The 12,733-nt window shown below is 43.2% G+C and overlaps 1 protein-coding gene and 1 non-coding gene across 2 annotated transcripts in view; both read left to right on the top strand.

Annotated features, from left to right (window-relative positions):
- Positions 1-12,733, top strand: part of AGBL1 (AGBL carboxypeptidase 1) — a 1,082,464-nt gene that overhangs the window by 124,840 nt on the left and 944,891 nt on the right. The window lies entirely within an intron of this gene.
- Positions 1,605-1,768, top strand: LOC142457486 (U1 spliceosomal RNA). Its single transcript, XR_012786214.1, has one exon. It is a non-coding gene; the product is annotated as a U1 spliceosomal RNA (small nuclear RNA).

Here is a 12,733-nt window from a genome sequence, read left to right as displayed (position 1 = left end):
GAGACTGCAACAGAGCAGCAAGGGGAGCAAAGCAACAAAGTCGCCTGGGGGATCCCCAAAAGAGAGTTTTAAATCAGTGGGAAGGGTCAGTGGGAAGGGTCAGTGGGAAGGGCATGACACTTCACCAGATCTGATTAGAAAGCATTCAGAAGGGTGAGCAGACAGACCTGGAACTATTTGTAGACTTTTTTCTTATTTTTCTCATTTCTCTCTATATAAGACAGGCAGGATAATCAATCCCAATTAGAAAATAATGAGGCTGAAGGCTCAGGGGTTGGGCGGGGGAGGAGGGGAGGCAAGGAAGAAGAGGTGAGAGAGAGGGAGGGGAGAGCCAACAAACCCAGGGACAAGGGGACAATAAGAGATCTAAAATCGATGGCAAGGAGGGCGTAGAATGCCTGGTGGGGTTTTCTCAAGAGTAATGTAGCCGAGAGAAAGTACTGAGAGTTGAGGAAGGTCAAAATTGATAGTGGGACAGGAGGAACGTTAAAAGAAATAGTCGAAAGAACTAGGTGGGAAAAGACATTTATAGAGGTAATAGGCATGCACATATATAAATATATTCATAGGGCTATAGGTTGTATAAATATATTAACAGGGATTTAGGTCTGTGTACATATATTTAAACATTAAGTTTTAAGGTAGCAGATGGGATTGGGCCTCTACTCAAGTACTCCCTCACGGCAAGAATACTTTGTTCTAATGACCTGTCACTCTGTGGTGCTTACTCTACCAGCATGATCACTGAAGTAAAAATGGGTGCATAAGCGAATGTGGTGAAGAAAGCTGAAGGTGTCTGACTAAAAAGATACAGTGTCTGGGGTCTTAAAGGTTTGAAGGTAAACTAGTGGCCATCTAGTAGAGAAGCAAGAAGCCCACATGAAATAAGCACACAAGCCAGTGTGATCATGAGGTGTCAAAGAGATCAGGTGTCAGGCATCAGAAGACCCCAAACAAATATATTGATGCAAATGATGGGGGTCAGAGAGGAGACCCAAAGCCCATCTGTAGACATTTGGACATCCTCTCACAGGCAGATCACAAGGAAGGAACGAGTGAGCCAGGGCACAGCATAGCACCAACGGACCACACAACATTCCTCTAGTTTTTGAATGCTTCCTCCCCCACACTATGAGGAAAGAGTTTTACCTTACAAATCTGACTAGAGTAGAGCATGCACACTGGTACAGACAAGAGTTCTCAACACACGGAATCCAGGACAGAGTAACTCCTCAGGAACAGTAATTGGAGTAGTGATACCATGAGGGTAAGGGGGAAGGTGGGGGAGAGAAAGGGGAGAAAAGGGGAACCAAGTACAATGATTGACGTATAACTCCCCCCCCCCCACCTAGGGGATGAACAACAAAAATGTGGGCAAAGGGAGACAGCAGATGGTATAATATATGAAAATAATAATAGTTTATAATCTATCAGGGTTCCATGATGGGAGGGAGGGGGAGGAAGGGAAAATAAAAGAGAAGCTAATATCAAGGGCTTAAGCAGAAAGAAAATGTTTTGAAAATGAGGATGGCAACATATATACAAATGTGTTTGATACAACCGATATATGGATGGTTCTTAAGAGCTGTAAGAGCCTCCAATAAATACTTACCTGGCAGGGGAGATACCATGATCACGAAGGCGGTTTTCCCAGGGCGAGGCTTATCCATTGCACTCCGGATGTGCTGACCCCTGCGATTTCCCCAAATGTGGGAAACTCGACTGCATAATTTGTGGTAGTGGAGGACTGTGTTCGCACTCTCCCCTTAAAAAAAAATGAGCCTCCAATAAAATGATTGATCAATAATCAAACAAACAGACAAAAATTAAACCCAAGGTCTGCATGAAACTGCTTTCATGAAAAAGTGACCAGAGAGAGCCTTCCCTGGCAACGCCACTGTGTGCACTAACTCAGAGCGAGTTGCTTGATGTTCACCTGTGGGAAAACTTCAAACACTGAAAGCTCTACCCAATGGAACTTTTTATGATTGGGGACCACCCCCTCATATATTGAACAATAAAAACTAACTAAACTCACTGCCATAGAGTCAATTCCAACTCATGGTGAGATCCTGTAGGTCAGGTTAGAACTCGCTCTGTGGGTTTCCAAGACTAATTTTTTTAAACCATTTTATCGGGGGCTTTTTACCACTTTTATAACATTCCATACATCAATTGTATCAAGCATATTTGTACATACGTTGTCATCATTATTTCCAAAACATTTTCTACTTGAGCCCTTGGTATAAGCACTTGTTTCCCCCGCCCCTCTTGGCCACCCTCCCATCCTCGTCAATCCTTGATCAACTATATATTGTTATTATTTCTGTTATTCATCTCTTTGGGTTGGGGGGACAATATATCTAACCTTGTGATTGGTTCCCCCTTTCTCTGCCTTCCTCCACCCCAACCAGTAGTGGGAGTAGCAAGAAGACTATACTTCTTTATGGGAGTAGAAAACATCTTTCTTCCTTGAAGTGACTGGTGGTTTCTAACTGCTGACCTTGTGATTAGCAGTCTAACAGGTAAGCAATACACCACCAGGTGTCCTTATCCACAGTGTTTTCTTAGGCTAATTTTGGGAGTGGATTGCCTTTCTTCCTAGTCTGTCTTAGCCTAAGATTCCCAATGAAATTTGGCCTCCAGAGGTGACAGCAGTGATTCTCCACCATGGGTTTTGTTTCCTTCAGAAAGCATTGGACCATGCACAGAGATAGTTTTTGTTGTCATACCTTGGGGAGGACCATCCTGTCATCCAGTGGGTAGAGACCAGGATGCTGCTAAACATCTTACAATAAAGAATGATCCAGGGCAGTTGTCAATAGTGCTGAGGTTGAGAGATTCAAAGCTATTGGGGTGACTTTTCCAAGATTGTATAATATGCATTTGACCATTGGGGCTAATAGCCACCTCTTCACGTCACTGTAAATGTTTTCTCCACTCCTCTATTTTCTTGGCTTTTTATTTTAAAATACATCTAACCTCTAAACCTCGAGACTCCTCTCTGATGGCAGCGGGGCTAGAGAAGCCCCTTCTCCTCTTCTCCTCCCACAATCCTCATTCCTTCAAGCCCATGGACACAAAAGACGGCAACCACCACTTCCCATTCATGAGTCGTGAGGAGAGAATTCCAGACCCCAACCCCCTACTCATTGTTCTAGAACCTTAAAATTATGTTGAGAAGGACATGACAGTATTCAAGTATGCCTTGGTAAGATGTGTTGAGCAATGAGGGAGAGTCAGGGTGCTTGGCAGTCATATAGGAGACTATGCATTGTTGGTGCAGTCTGGGCGATAGGAAAAAGTACTGGAAATATTGAGAGACAGGGATAGAATTAAATGAAGAACGAATGAGAGGCTTATGGTCGTATAGCTTCGAGCTGTTGTTGTGTGCCTTAGAGTTGATTCTCACTACAGCTACCTTATAGAACAGACAAACTGTATCATTGCACTTCCAAGGCTGTAATCTTTATGAAAGTAGATCATTAGGTCTTCTCCCATGGAGCAGTTAGAGGGTTTGAATCGTCAAGCTTTTGGTAAGCAATTGAGCAATGAACCATTGCGTCTTGTAGTGACGTGCTATTGGGTAAAGACTGAAGGCACAGGGTCAAGTGTTACAGAAGTACACGCTCTTGGTCTTGCTGTTGCAGAAGTACAGGCTCTCGGGTCTGGCCCCACAGGATGGCAGGGACTAGTCGCATGCTATGTTTGCAGAACTACACAAATTGATTTCCCAATAGTCCATAATGCTTGCTTGTCCTCTGATCAATAGCAGGCAATGCTATTGACAGATGTGTCGTATGTCCTTGCATGGAGAGAGGCAAATAAGGGAGGTTTTTATTTTTTTCCTGCCTAGTGTAAATCATGACTTTGATCTTAAATGGCCTTCTTTGAGAGGCTGACAATGGAAGCTGCAAAACAAACCCAGAAGGTTTCTGCCAGGACCCAGAAGGTATAATGGCTTGAATTGAGGCTTAGTGAGCGCTTTCTTCTTTACCAAGAGTATAGATTTAAACTATGAATGGATAGAAAACTTAGGTTCAGGAAAAGATTAGATACCTAAAGGTTTTTCTTAAAGAGATGCCAAAACCCAGTAACAGACAACAGAGTGAGAAAATGGAAGGCTGACGCATTTGCTCGTTTCTACATAATCTGCTGTGAGCTATTGAACGTGTTGACAAACAACGATGTCACTTGGAAGACGAAGGTGCGCTTGACTCCAGCATGGCATTTCATGTTCCTTCCATGCATGCAAGAGCTGGGGAAAGAATCAGGAAAGCCAGAGACCAGAGACGAATGGAGGCCACTGATGCAGTGCTAGTGAAGGATGTTACCTGCGCCGTGGACTGCCAAGCACACAGCTCAGGGCTGTCGGAAGTGCAACCAGCACAGTCCTTGGAAGTGAGTCGAGTGAGACTTTGTCTCCTGTCTTTTGTACATGTTGTCAGGAGGGACCAGTCCCTGCCAAAGGGCAACTTGCTTGGTAAAGGAGAAGGTCAGCAGAAAAGCGCACAGGTTGACAACGCGGCTGCATCAGACAGGTCAAACGCAGGCCCATGTGGAGGGTGCCACAAGACTAGCAATGTTCTGCTCTGCTGTATGTAGGGACTCTGTGACTTGGAGCCAACTCAATGGCACCTAACAACAGCTGTGATGTGTCTCAAGGTGGTGGAGTTTGCATGGTTGGCAAGAATATAGTCTGCTTACTAATCACTGTGGCCACTTGGCTCTCTCTCTTAGACTTTTGGTTATCTGAACGCACTTTGTGTAAGCATTCCCACTCAGTGATTTCCCAAATTTCCTGTCCTCACATCTCTGCCTCCCGACTCATCCCCATCATTCTAGGCACCCAGTCATATGCGACCTATCAAAAGTAGTTCCCAGGACACCCCAATCTCAAGTTGCTACCCGACAGAGTCATTCCAGAACCATCGTTTTGTTTCCACCATAATAGTTGATGCCTCCTGACATGACATTGTTTATTTTTCTTTGTGTTTGTGCTTGATCGGTATCGTTGTCCTCCCCAACTTCATTGTTCCCCGTGAAAATGGAAGCCCCGCAATATCAGGGACTTTATTGATCTTCTTTTGGGTTATATCCCAGTGTCTACAACAGTGCCTGTCACACAATGGTTCCTATCAGTTAAAACTACTTGTCACCAAGTCAATTCTGACTCCTGGTGACTCTATCAGCACAACTGTACCCCACCAGACTCTCTGTGCCTGAATTTGGGCAGTCACCAGGCAGTTCTTTTGAGGAACCTCTAGTTGCCCCCAAGTTGAAGGACAGAGCATAACTGCCCCTTTGGGTTTCCAAGAATTTCAATCTTTCACAGAGTAGATGGACTCCTCTTTCTCCCACTGAATGGTTGGTGGGGTATAACCTCAGATTTTGCTATCAGTAAGTCAGTGTGCAGCCCACTCTGAATGTCTGCTGAATGGATTAGCGGTGATGGCTCATAAGGGGTGCGTCAGCATGGTTTTAGTTTGTAATTAGGTGTGTACCTAGTTAAAGCATGATATGGCTTTCAAACAATAACTTCGCTACTTGCATATGTGACAGAAGCCTCCCACATGGTCACATGACTGGCAGGCAGAGCCTTTTAGAGAACTTTCCAACTGGCAGTGTTGAAATATCCATCCCATTTCATCAAATCTATGCTGTTCTCAACGGCAATGTACAACGTACAAGCATTAGAGTATGTTGTCACTTAGAATTCCAAACATTATCGTAGTGAGAAACACCTTAATTTTTAAGATGCTAAAATGTAAATTAACCAAGTATGGTATGAGAGTGAATCGATGGGTAGGATGTGGAACATCACACATTTTCTAGCCCCTTCTCGTAATCAGCAGAGGTGGTGTTAGGTGCAGTGGGATCAATTTTGATTCATAGTGACCCCAGGTGGCAGAGTAGATAGAACTGCCCCATTGAGTCTTTCTAGGCTGTAGTCTACACTGGAGCGGATCACCAGGGGTTTCTCCTGTGGGGAGGCTATTGGGGTCACACTGCCAGCCTTTCTGTTAGCTGCCCCCAGGCTTCGACCTGAAGAGTCCTGCAGCTTAGTCTCCTTGAGTAGCAAGCAAGCTCTCTAAGGTGCCGGAGGTAGAGGAGGGATGTGTGCTGAGAAATAGGCAGGTTCGGTGGTTTCTAAGGTTCTTCCAAGAGGGTAGACATCCCTATGGTTGGGGACTACAGTTGTAAAATATCATTTGGAAGGAGTTGATGAGAAAAGAGTTAATGAATCTAGATTTTTAAAAAAATGTTAAGACCTCCCTTCCCAACCATTAATTCTGAGGCTCTTAGAAAATGCAACTTTATACAAAAGCAGTCGATGAGTTTGCTTTAAAGGACATTTACAAGATTTATTCAACTAACATTTGTTTTATAGCTTAACTTTGTGAAATGTATCCGTTGTACAAAGAAGAAACGTACCTGTAAACTAGTTCAATCTCATTGCTTTCGGTTGAGTTTGATCAGTTCTACCCCCATGGCATTCGGAGCAGCGATTCGTTATGTTTCAGTATGTTTGTTGTTGCTCCCCTTTGTTCTACTGTGTGTTGCTATTCCATAGCCAGGCAGAGGAATAGGGTCAGAGCTGAGTCATTCAGACAATGGACTGACCCTCTGGACCCATATCAGTGTCTGCCTCTGTGGAGGGATTGGCTGCACAGCAGGACAGCCCAAACAACGCCAGGGACCTGAAGGACTTTTTATTATTTGTACTTTTAAATTTCCCAAGTTTTCTGTTAAAAATTGGCTCTCCCTAAAATTTCAGGGCCTGGACAGGAGCAGAGATGATGGAGATACAGGCAAAGTTAAATGTGGCGGAACCCCATACCCATGAATGATCCAACCAAATCTTCAGATAGCCTGCCCCTTCCTCCATCAATCTCTTAGGAAAACTGTTAAGAAGCTGGCTTTAGGAGCAACAGTAAACATTTGTCTGGTTCTAAAGAATGTAACTGTATGAAGGAGCCTAAAGATCCTTGGGAGTAAACAAGTGAGGGGACAGCCTTACAGTCAGATAGTTCTAAGTGAACTTACAGTTCTAAGTGAATTGCGGAGACTTTAGTTCGTGGTTTGTTTTTCTGAGCTTGGGTTTCTTTTATTTGCAAAAGGGAAAAACACTCCTATTTTAAAAGTTTGTTGGAAAAAAATCCATGATGTTTTCATTATATTTTTCCATGAACTTTCTGGAGCCCCCTCATATTTCCTTCCACGAGATGATCCATGTGAAATTGTTAGCCTGAGACTAAGCACCCAGTAAAGCGTGAGACAAAAGCTGAAGTTGCAATCCTTTCAAAGATCACAAAATGGGCACCTATCTGTGTAAATTAAGTTAGTTAGAAAGTTTGAGAAAAGGTTACTTTGTCCCAAAATATTTCCCACATTGATTGGGTTGACTACTGACTTCCTGAAAAGACTATCAAAAGAACTTATCAAGCAAAGAAAACAAAGCAAAACAAAACCCAGCGCACTGCCACTGGTCTGTTTTGACTCACAGAAATTCTATATAGGACTTCTGAGATCGTATATCTTCATGGGAGCAAACACTGCACTTTTCTCCAAGGAAAGCCTGGTGGGTTTGAACTGTTGACCTCGCAGTGAGCAGCCCAACATCTAACCCCCAGCATCGCCCCAAATCCTTGTTGATCTAGCAAAGGCAAGTTGACTATTTACTGTAAGAGGCACTATTATTTTGATGCAGGCTTAGGGGTGTTTCAACAAAATGGTAGCAATGACATTTAGAAGATTCCGAGGGTTTGGTTCAAGGTGGGTCTTATAATGTACAGACTCCTGGCTGAGATCAAACAAAGTTTGTCATTGTGGAAGTTACATAATTTGGTGTCAACTTGAAGATATAAAAGTGGAATTTGGCCTGTCACCAGGTCACAGCCTGATGTTGCCTCCTAGTGGGCGTGACCTTCTCATAAGAAGGGTCCTGGGAACCTCCCAATGTCTCTGCCTTCACGTTCCTGCTGGTGAGCCACACTGGGACCTGCCAGAGCCCTGGAGATGCATCCACTGCCATCATATCCATGGGACTTTGTACCCACGGACCGGTGATGTTCCTATATTCTGCATCATTGCATGTGGCTTCGAGAGTCTGAAGAAGGACTTATAGACTACTATTGGACTGACAGGCTTGAGTTGGATTGGGCTGGGTTTTTTTTATGCATAGTTCTTGTTATAAAGTTCTCTCACACAAATATAAGTATCACTGAATTTGTTTCTCTAGTCAACCCAGCCTAACACAGTGATTGAACTACTTAGGTTTGATGTACACAAGGAGATGGTTTGAAAGCAAACCTTGAGTGTAAGCAGATGAATGGTCTTTGTGTTAGGCTGGTTTGACTACAGAAATAAATTCATAGATATTCATATGCATACAACAGAGAACTTTACCATATAGACTCTAGTATAAGTCCAGTTTTCAGCAGATTTTTTAATGCAGTGTTTGTGGTAAAATTAGGCGCCTCAGCTGATATTAAGGTTGGCTTATACTTGATCAAAGAGCAACTATACATTGAGAAAACATTCCAGCCCAGTCCAGGTTAACTCTATAAATCTGATATTAGCCCATATGTCCATTACCAGTCTACAAATTCTTCTTCAGACTCACACAGCACATACAATGATGCTGAATGCAGGAAGAAAGATCACAGGCCAGGGGGTGGAAAGTCTTGTGGATCCAGTGGTGGTTGAAGCATCTTAGTGTTGGCATGTGTCTCCGTGTGGCTCCTCCAGCTCTAGGGCTCTGGCTCTATCAGTGTAGCTCCATGTGGCTTGTCAACAGGAATGTCTTGTAGGGAGTAATCCTATATCTGGCCTCCAATGAGCTATTTATCTCCTTTTGTGCCTCCCAATGAGGCTATCAAGCTGTGACCTGATTGTTAGGCTAGACTCCACCCCTTCAAAAGTTGACAGATTATGTAACTGCCATACCTTCTTTTCTGAAAAGGGGGAAGATGGTTATGTTGTAAATAGTTCAAATGAGTGGAATTTCAGGAAGTCTATGAAACAAGCAATAGAAGTATTTAGTTTTCCTGGGCAGCATTTCCTCATGTAGTAATGTTACGTTATTGCAGACAGCATGCTTATAGGTAGATGATTTCTATTCTCAAGAATGATGTCATACCTGGAATTCTACTTATTCTTACTCTTGACTAAGACATTGGAAATACAATTGAATGCAAAGTTTGGCTATTGAACATGTAGTTATTATCAATCAAGAAGGTTTTAGATGATTAGCCAGTCTTCTAAGAAAAGGTGAAGGCTAATGGGCCCCAATAAGGAAGAATTACAGCTGAAAGAGACTATTCAGGTCATGGACATGTGTGGAAATGTATTTTTTTGCTAAGGAAAACTCTAATTGGGAACTGTATTTTTTAAAGCTCTTTTTAAAAAAAATTAGGGCTCATACAACTCTTATCACAGTCCATACATACATTGATTGTGTAAAGCACATTTGTACATTTGTTGCCCTCATCATTCTCAAAACATTTGCTCTCCACTTAAGCCCCTGGCATCAGCTCCTCAATTTTTCCCCTCTCTCCTCACTCCCTCATGAAACCTTGATAATTTATAAATTATTATTTTGTCATATCTTGTCCTTTCTGACGTCTCTCTTTACCCACTTTTCTGTTGTCCGTTCCTCAGGGAGGAGGTCACATACAGATCCTTGTAATCTGCTCCCCCTTTCCAACTCACACTCCCTCTACCCTCCCAGTATCGCCACTCACACCACTGGTCCTCAAGGGATCATCTGCCCTGGATTCCCTGTGTTTCCAGTTCCCATCTGTACCAGTGTACATCCTCTGGTCTAGCCAGACATGCAAGGAAGAATTGGGATCATGATAGTGGGGGGTCGGGGAGGAAGCATTTAGGAACTAGAGGAAAGTTGTATTTTTCATCATTGCTATATCACACCCTAACTGGCTCATCTCCTCCCTGAGGCCCTTCTGTAAGGGGGTGTCCAGTGGCCTACAAATGGGCTTTGGGTCTCCACTCTGCACTCCCCCCACCCTCATTCACTATGGTAAGATTTTTGGTTCTGAAAGGAAATAGTGGACATGAATTTTAAGGACAAACTGGGATAAAGTTATATAAAGAGTCCTAGTGTGGGTGTATGGGTTGTCTCAGGGAAGGTAGGCATCAATGTAAGATTATTTTAAGGCTTATAGGGATAGAATCAATTATATTTTCTAGGAATGAGTCAATTATATTGGGACAGAAGAATGCCAAAAACTGAATTTAATTTGAAACCCTTCTTTAGGTTATTCTCATTGATGAAAGGTATGCAGAATTTGGATGGTTATTTTGTAGTAAAGGCAGTAACTATATACAGAGCATGCTCTATGTGCTGAGGTTAGCAGTTCAAACTCATCATATGAACCAAGTGGGATGGGTGAGGCTTTTTGCTACTGAAAAGATGTACAGGTTCAAAACCCCCAACAGGCTATTTTACTATGATCCAAAGAGTTCATAGGATTCAGAATAGAGTCCGTGATCATGGGTTTGGTTATACTATGTGCTAGGAGCCCAACGTTAATTGTTCACCTACTAATCAAATACGGTATATACTCGAATATAAGCCGACCCGAGTATAAGCCAAGGTACCAAATTATTACCTGAGAAACCAGAAAAACGGATTGACTCAAGTATAAGCCTAGAGTGGAACATGCAGACGCTATTGGTGAGTTTCGATAATCAAGGCAAATGAAAATAAAATTACTAAAAATTGAGACATCAGTGAGCTAATGTATTTAAATATTTATTTTAAATAAAAAACATAAATAAAAGGACAAGTCATTTAACAATAGTAAACCAGCACAGTAAGTTGAAAATAGGTTCCTCTGTCTTGTTTTCGTGCATGTTAGTGTCTCCACAGGTCTGTCTGAATAGGACAGGCTGGATGAACTATCTGGAGGAAAAACAATGGGACAGACAGTTTCGGGGGGACAGACAGTTCCGGGTGGGGGAGGGGGAGGAGGGTAAGGAAGTGGTGTTAATAAACACAGGGACAAGGGAACAACATGGGACTCAAAATGGTAGTGAGGGGGGAGTGGCAGGCCTGATGGGGAACGATCAAGGATACGGTTGCATAGAGAAGAGGTATAGCTGTACCCCAGGTGGGGACGGAGCATGGTAGTGGAACTGGAGGAAAGGCAAGGGAGATGGAGGAAGGAGCTGGGAGTCAAGGGGCATTTATGGAGGTCTAGACAAAGACATGTACATGCAAACATATATATATGAGGATGGGGAAATAGATATAAGTGTCTACATTTATAGGTTTAATATTAAGGTGGCTGAAGGACCTTGGGCCTATATTCAAGCACTCCCTCAATGCATGAATACTTTCGTTTATTAAATTGGCACTCTATGATGTTCACTCTCCGACACAACTGCTGAAGCCAAAGTGGGTGAACAAGTAAATGTGGTGAAGAAAGCTGATGGTGCCCGGCTATCAAAAGAGATAGTGACTGGGGTCTTAAAGGCTTGAAGATAAACAAGGGGCCATCTAGCTCAGAAGCAACAAAGCCCACATGGAAGAACACACCAGCCTGTGTGATCGAGTGGTCCCAAAGGGATCAGTTATCAGGCATCAAAGAACAAAAAATCATCATATCATTGGCTGCACACCTCCATGATAGGATTGCTGAAGACAAATGGGTGCATAAGCAAATGTGGCGAAGAAAGCTGATGGTGCCCGGCTATCAAAAGAGATAGTGTCTGGGGTCTTAAAGGCTTGAAGGTGAACAAGCAGCCATCTAGCTCAGAAGCAACAAAGCCCACATGGAAGAAGCACACGAGCCAGTGCGATCACGAGGTACCCAAGGGACCAGGTATAAGGCATCATGCAAAAAAAAAAAAAGAATATATGTATGATGTATATATATATATATATATATATATATATATATATATATATATATATATATATATATATATATATATATACCATATTGAATGAAGGGGGAAGTGCAGAGTGGAGACCGAAGGCCCAAGTGTCGACCACTGGAGATCCCCTCATAGAGGAGTTTAGGAGAGGAGATGGGTCAGTCGGGGTGCTAGGTAGTACCAATGAAAAACACAGCTTTCCCCCAGATCCTGGATGCTTCCTCCCCCCAACTACCATGATCCGAATTCTACCTTGCAGGGCTGGATAGGGCAGAGGTTGTACACTGGTACATATGATGGTTAGAGGCACAGGGAATCCAGGGTGGATGATACCTTCAGGACCAAGGGTGTGAGGGGCGATGCTGGGAGAGTGGAGGGTGAGTGGGTTGGAAAGGGGGAACTGATTACAAGGATCCACATGTGACCTCCTCCCTGGGAGAGGGATGGCAGAGAAGGGGGGGAAGGGAGACTCCGGATAGGACAAGATATGACAAAATAACGATGTATAAATTACCAAGAGCACATGAGGGAGGGGGGAGGGGGGAGCGGGGAGGGAGGGGAAAAAAAAAGAGGACCTGATGCAAAGGGCCTAAGTGGAGAGCAAATGCTTTGAGAATGATTGGGGTAGGGAATGTGTGGATGTGCTTTATACAATTGATGTATGTATATGTATGGACTGTGATAAGAGTTGTATGAACCCCTAATAAAACGTTTAAAAAAAAAGAAAGAAAATAGGTTCCACAAAAACAATAAGGTATCAACAATGATACCTTAAGAGTACTATTCCCTGAGCTCAATCAGCAACCAAGCTAAAATATAAAGAGTTAAC

The sequence above is a fragment of the Tenrec ecaudatus genome, chromosome 9 (assembly GCF_050624435.1).
Source record: "Tenrec ecaudatus isolate mTenEca1 chromosome 9, mTenEca1.hap1, whole genome shotgun sequence".
Taxonomy (NCBI): Eukaryota; Metazoa; Chordata; class Mammalia; order Afrosoricida; family Tenrecidae; genus Tenrec; species Tenrec ecaudatus.
This window is presented reverse-complemented; position numbering and strand designations above follow the sequence as displayed.